Consider the following 12181-nt stretch of genomic DNA (forward strand, 5'->3'; position numbering starts at 1 on the left):
TTAGAAGGAGTTATTATATGGATAGATTCATATTTGAGTATACTTTTCAAAGGAATAAATGGAATTAAATTACAGTGTACATATCAGTACAGAATATGGATTCTTTAAAGGTACTGCAAGTTGTCTGAATATGGAAATTTTAGAAAGTTTGGTGATTGTAATATAAATTTCAAATTGTTGGGAGTGTTATTGTAATTATGCCTTTTTGTACTTGGTTGATAATAATTTCAATACTGGAATTTTTGTATTGAAATTCTAAGTGATAAAATGGTGAAGGACCATTTTGTGTAAATTGGAAAAGTTGGTTCCAATGTTAAAAGGAAATTATTAAGTATTAAGTATTTTGATAGATAATGAGTATCAAAATATTATGGAGTTATTTTGGGATATGTTTATGTTAGTACAATACTAACATATGTATCATTATGAAATTGTGAATTATACATATTATGATTGATTTGTGATTGAAGCAAGTCAAGTGGGTTTATTGTGGGCTATAGTGAGGTACAAATTTGGAAAATTATAAATGTCAAGATGAGTGCAATACATGCATGAAATTATACATGGATGTTTTATACATCATCAGGAAGACTTGCGATAAGTCGACCTTGTTTATATCAGCATGATATTATGTCATATTTTTATAAATTGACATGACATTGATATGTCATAGTATGAAATTATAATGCATTGATTTTGGAAAAATGTGATATTTTACCATGAATGTTATTTCGGGTATGAACTGTCCAATGTTAAATATTGATGATATACTTTGCCATGGATGGATCGAATAAAATTGACTATGTTCCAAGTATGTTATTGAGGTTCAGTGGTATTAATGGCATGCCAAGAGTCTAGCAACTGCATATTAGGTAGCACTAGAGTGTCTAGAGAAGGCACATAGTGCAGACCTTAGTGTCTAGTGAAGACACAATACAAACACTACGGTGTACTAGGTGGGTAAATCCCGACCTCACACTTCGGTGCAATATTTGACTCCTATACCGAGTTCCTCATATAGTTATACTATGGGCTATGGATAATGGTTTATTGCTTAATAAATGGTAAGTATGTTGGTAAAATAAGCTTACGAGCTTATGAATAACGACAAGTATATTGATAAAATAAGCTTACGAGCTTATGAATAATGGCAAGTATATTGATAAAATAAGCTTACGAGCTTATGGAATTTAAATGATAAATATTTTGGTAAAATAAGCTTACGAGCTTATGGGATAAATGGTAAGAGATTTTATATTATATTGATCATGGTAAAATATTGGATATATTAATAAAATGATTTTATGGTAATTTGAATTTGACATTATAAATCATGCATGAATTGTATTGCACTATTAAATGTTTTAATTGTCTCACTAAGTATATACTTAGTGTGTTATGATTTTCACGCGTAGGTAAAAAGCCTGTAGTAAAGTGTGCAGAAAGACATCAAGCATCGAGAGATATATTTCAACATCAGTAAGACATCCTATGATGGAATTTGAATTAGATAGTGGCATGTAAATAATAATATTCAATTTGTTTTGTTGAATAAATTTGGAAACAAAATGGAAACTTTATATGATGAAAGGTTGAATTTTTATGAATTTATGTATTTTTCGGCAATTACTGTAGCATTGCATCGATGCACTGTAGCAGTGCATCGATACACAATTTTAATTCGATGTTTTTATGCATCAGTGCACTGTTCACGCCACTGTAGCAGTGCATCGGTACTTTTTTCACTATTCATGGGTACTATTCATAAAAAATCGTTATAAAATCGTTATAATGAAACATAATTTATATGATATGATATTTTTATAATATCAATTACCATTTTAAGAAAATAAATTTTAAATCACTTGTAAAAGTGGAAAATGGTTTTAAAAAAAAAATCGGGTGACATCTATAATCTGTATAGGTATAATTATATGGGTTATGGGTGTTACATGTCACGGGATGGAGGATATGCATAGACTATCGAAAGCTCAACAAGGCAACCAAGAAAGATCATTTTACTCTCATGTTCATTGATCAAATGTTGTATTGACTAGCGGATAAATCTTTTTATTATTTTATCGATGAATACTAGGGGTACAACTAGATCGTTGTAGCACAAAAGGATAAAGAAAAGACAACCTTCACATACCCATATGATACTTACGCTTTTAGGATGATGCCCTTTGGATTTTGTAATGCTCCAACAACTCTTCAAAGTGTTGATGGTCATCTTCTCAAACATGGTATAAAACTTTCTAGAGATTTTTATGGACGACTTCTCTATCTCGGGCGATGATTTCGAAAAATGCCTTGGCAATTTAGCAAAGATACTAAAAAAATATGAAGAAGACGACGTAGTGCTGAACTGGGAGAAGTGTCACTTCATGGTGACCGAAAACATTGCACTATGCCATAAGATCTCACACAAAGGGAGAGAGATAGACAAAGAAAAAGTTGAAGTGATCGAGAAACTACCTCCACCCACCACTGTGAAGGGTATAAGAAGCTTATTGGGACATGATATACAGGCTTTTATAGGAGATTCATAAAGGACTTCTCTAAAATCTCCAAACCACTATGCATTTTACTATAGCAAAATCAACCCTTTGAGTTTAACGATGATTGCTACAGTGCATTCAAAGAGCTAAAAAAGAGACTTATCTCAATACCCATCATTGTTCCCCTAGATTGTACAATATCATTCAAGCTGAAGTGTGATGCAAGCAACTATGCACTGGGAGCACTGCTAGGGCAACATCGAGGTAAAATTTTCCATGTGATTTACTATGCTAGTGGCACTTTAAACGAAGCATAAATTAACTACACAACCACTGAGAAATAATTACTTGTTATAGTATTTTCTTTTGAGTTTAGGGCATACTTGATAGGCACTAAAGTTATAGTTCATGTCGATGACTTTGTCATCAAGTACTTAATGAATAAAAAAGGATGTCAAACCTAGACTTATTAGGTGGATACCTATACTACAAGAATTTGACTTAGAGGTTAATGATAGTAAATAAACTGAAAATCTAGTTGTTGATCATCTTTCTAGGCTAGAGAACAAGGATGCATGCAATGATATAATATAAATCAAAGACGAGTTCCCTGAAGAGAAAATTTTATATGCTACAGTAATTATATGGTATGCTGACATTGTTAACTTTCTTGTTAGTGGTATTTTGCCTCTTGATTTGAATAGCCAGGGCAAAAGGAAATTCAAGGCATGGTGTGCTATTGGGATAAGCCTTATCTATTTAAGTAATATGCCGATCAAATGATTTGAATATGTGTCCCTGAAGAAGAGCAAAAGGAGATTCTATTCCATTACTATAGCACCCCACGTAGAGGTCATTTTGGTGGAGTTAGGACTATTGCAAATGTCCTACAATCTGGATTTTATTAGCCCACACTTTTTAAAGATACGTAAGAGTTCTACAAGGTATGTGATAGATGCCAACGCATTGGCAACATCTCTAGGTAACATAAAATGCCATTGCAAAATATTATGGAGGTGGAACTCTTCAATGTATGGGGAATAGACTTCGTAGGACCCTTTCCACCTTCTTTTGGTGATGTTTACATCCTACTAGCAGTGAACTATGTGTTTAAATGGGTCGAAACCGTGGCTACCCAATGAATGACTCTAAGACTACAACTCAAGTTCCTTTACAAGAATATTTTCACTAAATTTGGAGCACTTAGAGCTATCATAAGCGATGAAGGTACCCTTATCGATAACAAGTTAATTGCTAAGGCATTGTAGACGTATGAGGTGCGGCACAAGATTGTTACAACATACCACCCACAGACCAACGAGAAAACTGAAGTCTCCAATCGAGAAATAAAAAAGATCCTTGAGAAGGTGGTGAACCCTAAGAAGAAGGATTGGTTTCCAAAGCTTGATAAGGTGTTATCGATATATCGAACAGTATTCAAGACACCACTTGGGATGTTACCTTTCAATCTTGTCTATGGTAAGGCATGTCATCTTCCGGTGGAGCTAGAGCACAAGGCCTACTAGGCCATCAAAAATCTCAATATGGATTCCCAATTATATGGTGAAATAAGATTTCTATAGCTAAATGAGATGGAAGAATTTCAAGCCCAAGCCTATGAGAATACTCATTTATACAAGGAGAAAATCAAGACGTGGCATAACAAACATCTTTTTCCATGGCATTTTTATGAAGGCGAACAAGTGCTCCTCTGTAGTTCTAGGCTCAAGATATTCCTGGAAAGCTCAAATCATGTTGGTCAAGCCCATTCAATGTACCCAAGGTTTACCCTTATGGAGCTATAGATATCAAGAACCTTGACGATGGCACCGTCTTTAAGGTTAATGACCAAAAACTGAAGGCCTACACCAGAGCTCAATCTTGCATGACAAGTCATCGTTCACCTTCAGGATATGAATTTGCCCGCTCTATCTGTTTTAAATTGCTAAAACATTTTCATTGATGCTTTGTCCATAAATAATTTATTTGATTTTATTAGTACTGTATTTTTCTTTTACCCTTTATTTCACATATTTTTCTTTTTATTTTATTTTATCATTAAGCCATAAAAATCTCCCATGTGGATGGCTAAGAATTGCTTGAAAAGGTCAGCCAAACGTGCTCGGATTTCACCTGCTGAACAAGGACCAAAACCATTAAGAAAAAGCACCAATCGATCGGTGGGCATGAAAACACCACCACCAAAATGAGGTACCCCATTGCATTTTTAGTTTGCATTGCATTTCATCTAGCTTATTTTAAATTTAGCTTTCACACATTGAGGACAATGCTTCCTTCAAGTTTGGGGGAGGTAGTGTTCATATTTAGGCATTTACATTGATAGTTTTTAACATAATTTTGCTATAACATTTGTTAGGTTTTAAGATAGTTTTTAGAAAAAAATGATGATGCCCAATGATGTTAATTTTTTATGGCTATGATTGATTGAATGTACATGACAGTTGAGCTTGATAAAACCAGCTTTGAGACTTGATTCTTTACGATTTATTTATACATGATTATATACTCTCTATGCTTAAGGAATTTAGAAACTTTTTTATGAAAGGACTCTTGCATGACGTAGTATAAATTGATGTAATAAAATTAAATGATAAATAATGCTTGAAAGGTTATATTAAACTCCCTTATGTTATTGAACATGTTGAATTGTGAATAAATGCTTTGGAATAACTATAGAGAGACACTTCTCTATGCTATAACATTGCATGGAAACCTCCTTGAATAAATGGTAGGTAGATGCATATGCGTGAATGGAAGTAGTCATGGGATAACTCTGTCTGACTAGCTCGAGGATGGAATGTTTTCTCCAATTCATCTAGAATGTGGGATGGTAGTTGTAATAAGATGACTCCCCTCGTAGCAGTGCTAAAAAAATATTTAAATTTTAAGGAAATGAGAGTAAACTTGTGCTTAAAGGTTGAATAACTACTGAAGCAGAATAGAGGACTTGCCTAGAAAATTTCTAACTTTGTTAAGCATATACTGGATATAATCAACACACACATGTAAAGGATTTTGTTCTAGGGAAAAGTTATTGAATTCTCAACTCGTTTAGCATGTTGAAGCCAATTGTTTTTTAGGGTTGAAATTGTATGCCATAGAATAAAATCCTTTACATGTGTGTGATAATTATATCCAGTCTATGCTTAACAAAGTTATGTCAACTCGTCTTGATCTGAACTTTTCCATAGCATTCTTTTATGTTGATTACTATCCATTGCTTGAGGACAAGCAATAGCTTAAGTTTGGGGGTGTGATAACCCCGTAAAAAAGGTGTAATTTTGTGCCTTTTTACTTAGGTTATTGGTTGTTTAAAAGTTATTTTCATAGTTTTTAGTTACATTTATAGTCATTTAAGTGGCGGTAATGTTTTGTTGCAGCATTTTTTATTGACAGAACTGGTATTGCTTAATGGGAAAAGTCATGTTTTGTTGAAGGTGTGCAGGTAAGGAAAGCTAAAGGAAAAATATGTCGTAGCATTCTACTTAAAAAGATTTAGAGAACTGTTGAAGTTGATGGAGACAACAAAATGCTACACCATTATGGATAGCATTCCTGGTCGTAGAAAAAGACAAAATTTTGAAGATATTTTATGGTGTTATCCCCTTCACATGAATCTCACCTTCCAGCCTATATAGCCCATACATATGAAGGGAATAGCCCATTTTTAAGAGATAAGGATAATAAATCAAACATATCTCATTATTAAGGGGGAGTTGAAGAGTTTTTGGAATTTAAGAGAAATAACTTGGGAGTTAGAGACTTTATTGTGAAATTAAAAGCTTTTTAGTAGTTGGAGAGTTTTTGTTTTTGACTATAAATAAGATAATAGAAAAAAAGATAAAGAAAGGTAACAATAGGCAAAACAAAGAACTCCATTATTTCCATTTTTCTCTCTCTTATTCTTTTTGTTGTGTCCTCATAGCCAAGCTTCAAAGGGATAACAACTAGGACCATGAGAGAGGTTAGCCTGTTAAGGTGGTTCAAGATGGTGGTTCTAAGTAACAACAGCAGCTCACTTTGGGAGTCTTCTTCCTCATTGTGCTTTTATTTATATCTTTTTAGTGGGTTTGTACTTAAATGATAATGAAGGTTGAACTTAGCCCCGCCATGAACTAACCTTATTTGGCACGGGTTTGCTTTGAACGATTTTTATTTTATGCTAATGAATGGTTGGATGTTTTTATGTTTAAATGTTACTTTACTCATTACTTTTATTTTAATTGCTTACGCTTGTAAGAGCTTTCGAGGGTTAGCATTTTCTAAGTATAAATACTTAATATCGAGAGAGTTTGGCTAGATCGAAGTGAGCTATGGAATTAAATTGGGATGGTGAGGTTCTAATCCACCTTAGAGATAAGGAGAAGGTTTTATCGACTAAAAGGTGTAGAATGTAATCGATAGGATAGTGTTGCAGTTCACGCCGAGAGGTATTGTCGTAGCATTTTCTTTGTCATGTTCCTTACTAGAGTAGCCCATGAGCACTAATAGCAAACCCTGTGGAACATCATATGCTCATAGAATACATAAATCATTCTATACACAGAATATTAATTGGCATAGCAAACCTAGTCGTTTATCTTTATAGAAGCTTGATTGTGCAAGGTTGTTAAGTCTTATTTTATTCTCTGAAGTTCAGTTTTTTTTCTACGATATTATTTTACTTCTTGTCACATTTTTCATTTAATTATTTTCTACAACATTTCCATATTCACATTCCTCACACAATTTAAATTTAGACATCATTTTATAAATTGTTTATACTATAATATATCTATACATAGTTAATTATAATTAAGTGCAAAGCTAACTTGAAGTTCCTCCAATCCCTGTGGAGGCGATACTCACTCACTACTATATTACTTGTTCGATTGTGTATACTTGCACATCTTGCGTTTAATTTATAGCACCCACACAACACAATAGTGATCGAATAATCTTGCAATCATTTCAAAACAATCGAGGAAATATGGTTCTCATTTGCACCCCAAATCAACATACTCATAATAAGTTCAAACATATATCTAATACTACAAAATATAACACCCTATACCTAGCTATGTAGGCTAACATAGATATTCTGAGTGCATATTAGATTTCAAAGCGAATAGGACAAAAAAACCATAATCATGCTCACTAAACGAAAACAGTTATGAAAAAACATTTAACACACAATAACATAACAAAACTCCACAAAATCGGGCTTTCAACAAACATAAGGTTATATATTGCTAAGAAAATGGAATCATATAATACAGGGGTAAATTAGTTATTTCACATACTATCATTAATCTAACAATAAAAATAGTAATTATTTCTCCATTAACTATAATAACAACCATTTAAACACATGCAAATTTTTATATCAATCGGACACCAAACAAGGACCTAATTAAACATGAAATTCTAAGGACCAAAAAATAAATGATGTAAAAGTATATTTAAGAGTGAAAACCAAGTCTCACCAAATCCCGATTTAAAATATAATAATAATCAACAATTCAATTCTGGGACCATTTTGAACTCATATAATCATCCTAGGGTCAAATTAAGACTTAGAAACTCTCAGAACCTTTAATGAACCAAAGTTTACCATTTTTCATCGAACACACAATGAAGGGATCGATCTTTTTTAACGGGGGATTGATCCTTTGTAAAATAGTAGGTTTTGAATCGATCCTTCAGGAAAGGGATCAATCATTTCAATCAAGGGATCAATCTTTTTTTCTAAAAAATACAAAAATTTCCTAAACATGCAAGAACAAGCCAATAAACTTCCATGCAATTGATCCTATGGCCTATGAACATGCTCGAAAAACTTGAATCAGTTAAAACATATCAAAACACATGTGTAGCATGTTTCATAACATTATTTAACACAACATGCAAGAATTATGCATCGAAAGTTAAATAATGCATACAAAGTCAACTTTTACACAAGTCACATAGTCATATTGTACATTTCAAGTCATTTCATGCAACCTATGAGCCTAACCTATTCCATACACATATTGACACTTGTCCAAATACACAAAAAAGGCTTTCCAAGGCACATAGCAATAATTAAGCACACAAGCAACATAGCATTAAGAACACTTTTGCATACAACATTACCAAGGATCAAAATTATGCATTTATTAAAAAAATTCATAGTATTCAAAAGTCCCATGATGAACTCAAATCATATTCAATGTCTCAATATTCAGTCTACCCGAACTAGAATCCCACATTGCCCTGAATTACAAAATATGTCTACATACACTTTAGTAAAAACCAAGTATTGTTTGATCACAATCAAATGCTCACTCCTTGCTCCCGAACAGTAATCAATCCTTTGTAAAATGTTAACAATGAGTGTGAAAGCTTAACGCCCAGTGAATGAAAAAACATTCCTAGGTGATGTACGTATAAAGGCCAAAGGAGAACACTCATAAATGTCCTGCAACCTCACTTGTTTTTATCTCAATGATCATACCAACATGTCATGCCATGATGCACATATATACACTTTAAATGCACACAAATATCAGATTACATCATTTTAATATTAGCATACACATTCCTGTAATCACATGCACTATAACTTTTCCAATAGGATGCACACACAATCAACATTTGATTTATTTTATGAATCATTAGCCCTTGTTCAAAATACAACTTACTCATCTGATAAACGGACTTCGTACATCTCCCATTTTATTTGTAGACTCACTTAGGTTCAAAACCATTGTTTCGAAGCAAATCTCAATGCACCAACTTTACCAAGAAATTTTTATTAGAGTTAAGCTCAACACACCAACCTTTCCACAACACACTTATAGAAAAAGTAGAGTACTCTTTCCTAGGCATGTCTTTCATATCCAAAGGTCCAATTTTGAACAATTACTAAAGAATCCATATTTACCAAGAGTGGTTAACACATGATGCATAGTTTTATGGAAACATTTTCATTTTAAAATTAAAACAAAAATCAAATTGGTTGTCAAGATCAACCCATATTAGATAGTGATATTGCTCGACTCGTCTCTTTGGACAATAATGATGCTCGACTCATCCATAACTAAACTAAATATTCAAATTTTATGCAAAATAGCTATATAATCCCAAACCAGCTTCATCATAGGATAATCGTAAAGAGTGTGAGCTATGGATTTATTGTCATCACAGCACACCAGACAAGTAGGCTCCTCAGTGAGACCATGTCTCACTCTTTCGGTTTTCATCATTAAACAATTTCGAAGAACCAACCAAATGAATTGTTTCACCCTTTGAGAACCATCAAAATCCTAAAAAATATTCCAAATATTATTATGTTGATTTCGTTTGTTGTTTTGTAATTCATAAAAAATAGAGCTGATAGTGTAATTTCCTTATGATTCCAATGCCACATGGGTTGATCCTCTCTTATGTCATCACTTGAAGGAAGAATGGTAATGATATGATTGATAGTGTCCTCATGCAAGTGAAGGCTTAAGAGGCGTGTGTTCCACTCACCATTGTCCTTTGTGTAGTCCCGCACAACGACTTCAGTATTAATAGGGTAGGCAGTATCGATAGTTTGGGAAATCAGCTAGGTACCCAGAGTCCAATTATCTTTCCAGAACATAATTCACCTACTGTCACCAATAGACTAATAAACATTCTCCTGAATAAGACCCCAAACATAAGAAAAAGAACTCCAAATAAAAGAACAATTTCTAATCTTGATATGGGCAGGGAATAACTCATTCATTTTATATATAGAGCGAAGAACTTTTAACCCACATAGCTTTTAGACACATCAACAAATTATACGCTCATTTAACTAATAAAACTTCATTTTGGGATTAGAGTGGTCTAATTTCGAGACCACCATGGGTAATTGGTCGGTATCAAGTTCTCCAATTAACGAGAGTAACTTGGGGCTTATCGCTAGAGACTTTTCCCTAAATAAACCAGCGAGTGATTTGTTCAATTTGATCGCATATACCTTTGAGAATCACTATTGTTTGCATAAAATAATTTGCGATAGCCATAAGAGTGGCCTTAGCGAGGATCACCCGACCGGCCAAAGACAATTTAGTAGCCACCCAACCATTAAACTTATTTCAGACTTTGTCAATAATAAAATGAAACGTACTTTTGGTCACTTTGCTGTAGAACAAAGACATCCCCAAATAGGACCCTTAGTTCGTAGCTCTCTGGCAGCCCAAGAAATTACTAATCTTAATAGTAAGCTCGTCCTCAACATTGGAAGAGAAGAAAACTTTACTTTTGTTCTGATTCACTTTATGCCCAGAAAATCTACTAAATTGATCAATAATCACCCTAATGAGATTAGCTTGACTTTCAGTTGACTTACAAACAATGATTATATCATCAGTGAAAACAAATGAGAAAGAATATGACCACCATGAGATAGAATCATCGAATCCCAGAGACCAACATCCACCGCGTAGTGAATACTGTAACCCAGACGCTACATGCAAAGCACAAACAAGTAGAGATAGAGGGCATCCTTGACGGATGCCTCTGGCCGGCTTAAACTCCTCCGAAAGGGATCCATTCCATAAAATTTAGACATAAGAGAAAGTGACTGACGCCATTATTACACTGTAAATGTTATCCGAGTAACCCATTTTTCTAATAGATTCAAAAAGAAAAGCCCATCCAACACGATCATAAGCCTTTTCCAGGTACACCTTCAAGGTCATCCATTTGGTTTTACCTTTCTTTTTTTCTCATGGAATGGATAACTTCCTGAGCAACAATAATATTATTCGTGATATTTCTGCTAGCAATGAAACTAGCTTGATTGAGGGCAATAATGTTGACGAAAATGTTCCTGAACCTGTTCGCAATGACCTTCATCACAACCTTATAGAGAACAGTGCACAAGTTGATTGGACGAAAGTTGGAAAAAGTTTCAGGGTTATCCACCTTCGGAATGAGAACCATAATGTTTTGTTGAGCTCGGGCTCTATCGGCTTACCATCGAAGATTCCCTTTACCCATTTACAAATCGAATTACCCACCGTATCCCACTGATTTTGGAAGAAGTGAGCATTAAGGTCGTCTTTTCCGGGGGATTTAAGAGGATCCATGGAAAAAAGAGTACTTTAAATTTCCTCATTGGAGACCCTGGCACTAAGCAACTAAATATCCGTTGACGAGAGCCGAGGAAAGGCATTTTTGATAGGAAACTTATAAGATTTGTTCCCTTCCTCACGGTAAAGAGTTTCGAAGAACTTAGTAGCTTCCCCACAGAGAATATCCTCATCGTAGCATCACTCTATAGTGCTAATCCGCAAAGCTCGAATACTATTAGACTTTCTACGGTAAATAACACCGTTGTGGGGGAAAAAAACTAGTGTTTCGGTCTCCCTCAGCTCGTCAAGTGCTTCTGGACTTTTGTTTCTGTAAGAGCTCTTCATGATAAAGAATCCCTTCAAGCGTAGCACAAAGATCCATCTCAACTATATGTAAGTTATCAAGGTCATATTGCATATTTCTTTAATTTGCGGAGACTTCCCGACATAATTATTAAATCTTATGCCTTGGCTTGGTTTTATGTAAAAAAAGGAAAAAGTTTATTTACTAGTACATGAGTACAAAAATTAATTAATAGTATCTGCTTAATATTTGGTAAATAAAAATATTGAGCAAGGGTATTGCATAAT

Source organism: Hibiscus syriacus, unplaced genomic scaffold (assembly GCF_006381635.1).
Source record: "Hibiscus syriacus cultivar Baekdansim isolate YM2019G1 unplaced genomic scaffold, ASM638163v2 tig00110733_pilon, whole genome shotgun sequence".
NCBI classification, from domain to species: domain Eukaryota; kingdom Viridiplantae; phylum Streptophyta; class Magnoliopsida; order Malvales; family Malvaceae; genus Hibiscus; species Hibiscus syriacus.